Source organism: Ananas comosus, unplaced genomic scaffold, assembly GCF_001540865.1.
Source record: "Ananas comosus cultivar F153 unplaced genomic scaffold, ASM154086v1, whole genome shotgun sequence".
In the NCBI taxonomy this organism is placed as follows: Eukaryota; Viridiplantae; Streptophyta; class Magnoliopsida; order Poales; family Bromeliaceae; genus Ananas; species Ananas comosus.
Genome location: NW_017890775.1, coordinates 22,733 through 26,976, shown reverse-complemented (window position 1 = coordinate 26,976; position 4,244 = coordinate 22,733).

The following is a 4,244-nucleotide window of genomic DNA, read 5'->3' as shown; positions in this document are numbered from 1 at the left end:
TAGGTTCATTCAAACCCATTTCTAGGGTTTTACTACATTAGGGTTCAAAGCTTACCTTGTAAGCTTCATTTTCTTGCACTAGAGAAGAAGGAGATGAAGCCTCTTTGCTCCAAAAGCTTCTTCTTCACTTTTTTCCTCTTCTTTTCCTTCCTTTCCTTGCCTTCTTCTTCTCCTTCTTTGTCTTCTAGAGAGAGAAAGAGAGATGAGAGGGAATGAGAGGGTGAAAATGAGAGAAATCCCTCATTTACCCTAATACATAGCCTATTGGGTTGCAAAAATGTAATAAAACCCCTCAACTTTCACTTTAATACACTGCCCGAACTGGGCATTCCGCGCAGGCAGGGACCGGTCTCTCCTTTAGGGACCGGTTCCCGAACGTCGTCACAGCACAGCCAGAGCTGCTGCGCGCAGTGCAACCGGTCTCTCTCTGGTGGGATCGGTCTCTCGGGGACCGGTCTCTCAGGCAGGGACCGGTTCCCGAGAGCTAATTCCTCAGGACTTAGCCGATTTTTCGGCTGTCTCACTTCATACGCATTCGGGGACTGGTCTCTCCCACCAGGGACCGCTCCCCGAGAGCTGAAAACCTGCAGAATGCAGATTTCACAACTTTTAGCTCTCGAAAACCTCCCGTAACTCACTTTTAATCATTTTAACACCTTCGGACTTTCCGAAGTGTTCCATCATCGCACTTTGGTCAATTTGACTAAAGTTCGACATTTATTTTCTGAATTTTCGGTATATTACATTCTCCACCCCTTAAAATAATTTCGTCCGCGAAATTACACATACCTTAACTCGTCGATTCGAATAAATGCGGATACTCTCTCCGCATGGTTTCCTCGAGCTCCCAAGTGGCTTCTCGCACCACATGGTTGCTCCATTGGACTTTTACATACGGAATCTTGCGACATCGCAACTTCCTCACTTCTCGATCAAGGATGCACACGGGGTACTCCTCATAAGACATGTCTTCATGTAGCTCCACGGGCTCGTATTCCAATACATGTGTCGCGTTTTGGATATACTTTCGGAGANCATCATTCTTTATATCACTTCGATTCTTTGCTTCACACTAACTCTAGTGTCACTTTACTTTACATTATTTAGATGCCACTCGATCTATGTCACAGTGTCACTCTGTTCTTTTGCTGACTTCGGTACTCACATATTCTCTCATGCATACATCTAGGATTTTTTGACATTATTAGGTTCTCAACCATCTCATTATGCAAGTTGTGCTCACAATCATGCAATCATCACATTTCATCATTACTTTACCCTAAAATGCATGCAACAATATATAGAATATATGCTCAAAGAATGACACATTAGGCATAGAGAGAATTTCAATGAGTTTGGAAAGCACCACCCACCTTGTAGATCTCTTTAGGTGCTCCGACGATTTTCTCAGGATATTTAGATTCTTCGTTCTTTACCTGCGGCAAAACGAAGCCAACTTAGGCCATTTTGCCCATATCTTTCTATAGACTTTTCGTAATGCTATTCCGAGCGCACCAACGCGTCGGAAACACCCCCAATTAGGTTTCTAGATGGTCAATTGCACTTAGAAACCCCTATGAGCAAAAGCCCCAATTTGGGTGCCCTAGCTCCTTAGCATCATCAAACCTAGGGTTTGATCTCAAAGAGAAGCAAAAGTAGCTTCACTACACTCTAAATAGCCCATTAGAACCATTCTTAGGCTTTCCAAAACCCTAGATTAGATTTCACCATTAGAGGTGGGTTGAAGCTCACTTTGAGCTCAACCATGGTTTTGATCTTTAAAGAAGTAAAAAGAAAGCATCAAACTACTAGATATTCCTTTAGAAACCATTTATAGGTTCATTCAAACCCATTTCTAGGGTTTTACTACATTAGGGTTCAAAGCTTACCTTGTAAGCTTCATTTTCTTGCACTAGAGAAGAAGGAGATGAAGCCTCTTTGCTCCAAAAGCTTGCATGCCTGCAGGTCGACTCTAGAGGATCCCCGGGNGGACTGGTCTCTCCCACCAGGGACCGCTCCCCGAGAGCTGAAAACCTGCAGAATGCAGATTTCACAACTTTTAGCTCTCGAAAACCTCCCGTAACTCACTTTTAATCATTTTAACACCTTCGGACTTTCCGAAGTGTTCCATCATCGCACTTTGGTCAATTTGACTAAAGTTCGACATTTATTTTCTGAATTTTCGGTATATTACATTCTCCACCCCTTAAAATAATTTCGTCCGCGAAATTACACATACCTTAACTCGTCGATTCGAATAAATGCGGATACTCTCTCCGCATGGTTTCCTCGAGCTCCCAAGTGGCTTCTCGCACCACATGGTTGCTCCATTGGACTTTTACATACGGAATCTTGCGACATCGCAACTTCCTCACTTCTCGATCAAGGATGCACACGGGGTACTCCTCATAAGACATGTCTTCATGTAGCTCCACGGGCTCGTATTCCAATACATGTGTCGCGTTTTGGATATACTTTCGGAGATTCGACACATGAAACACATTGTGAACTCCCGCGAGTCTCGGTGGTAGTGCGAGCTTATACGCCACCGCACCCACACGTTCTAATATCTCAAACGGTCCGACATAGCGGGGACTTAGCTTCCCACGGACCCCGAATCGTTTGACTCCTCGCATTGGCGACACTCTTAAGAATACACGGTCTCCAACCGCAAACTCCAAATCCTTTCTTCTCTTGTCGGCATAACTCTTCTGTCGAGATTGCGCCGTCGCTAACCGTTGACGGGCAAGGCGAACTTTCTCTTCCGCCTCCCGCACTACATCCGGGCCAAGAGCTGTTCTCTCGCCTACGTCGCTCCAATGGATAGGAGAACGACACTTTCGACCATATAGTGCCTCAAAAGACGCCATCGCTATACTTTCTTGGTAGCTATTATTGTAGGCGAACTCCGCCATAGGCAAGAAATCATGCCATCCTCCTTTATAATCTAGCACACACGCTCGAAGTAAATCCTCAAGGATTTGTATTGTCCGCTCTGACTGCCCATCACTTTGAGGATGAAACGCTGTACTGAAGTCGAGCCGTGTGCCTAGCGCGTCCTGCAAACTCTTCCAAAAATGGGATGTGAACCTGGGGTCTCGATCCGATACGATCGACAATGGAACCCCATGAAGCCTCACAACCTCGTCGAGATAAACTTGCGCTAGCTTGTCTCCCGACCACGTAGTATGTATCGGCAAGAAGTGTGCCGACTTTGTCATTCGATCCACTATCACCCATATCGCATCGTGTCCGCCTTGTGATCGAGGCAAACCGGTAACAAAGTCCATTGCTATATCTTCCCATTTCCAAACGGGTATTGGTAGACTTTGTAGCTTTCCCGCCGGGAATCGGCGCTCAGCTTTTACTTGTTTGCACGTTAGACATTGCGCCACAAACTCCCCAATATCTCTTTTCATACCCGGCCACCAATAGTGCTCCTTCAAATCCTTATACATTTTGGTGCCGCCGGGGTGTACACTATAGGGAGATTGATGCGCTTCTTGCATGATCGCCCTTCGCAACTCATCATCTTTAGGCACACACCATCGACTTCGAAATCGAAGTGCGCCATCAACTCCAATGCCAAAGTCTTCGGCATTGCCATTCTCAACTTCACTCCGCACCTTTTGAAGATAAGGATCCGAAGCTTGCAACTCTTTAATTCTCTCAAATAGGGTCGGTTGCACAACTAATGCGGCAAGTGTAGCCGGCACTCCCGGCGCCACCACTTCCAACCCGAATTGTTGCATTTCCTTTTGCAATAGCGGTTGAGGCGTAATTGCCGTCGCTAAGTTCTCCGCCGATTTTCTACTCAAGGCATCGGCCACAACATTGGCTTTTCCGGGGTGGTATAATATAGTGACATCATAGTCCTTTAGCAACTCTAACCACCGCCGTTGTCGCATATTCAACTCCTTCTGGGTGAATAGGTACTTTAGACTTTTGTGATCGGTGTATACCTCACAATGTTCACCATACAAGTAATGCCTCCAAAGCTTTAGCGCGAAAATCACCGCGGCTAACTCGAGGTCGTGAATCGGGTAGTTCTTCTCGTAGCTCTTTAATTGGCGCGATGCATATGCAATAACTCGCCCATTTTGCATTAATACACACCCGAGACCAACATACGAGGCATCACTGTACACTACAAAGGTCTCTCCCGGAGTTGGCAAGGCAAGCACCGGGGTCGACGTCAACCTGTTCTTTAACTCCTCGAAGCTCCGATCGCAATCGTCGCTCCA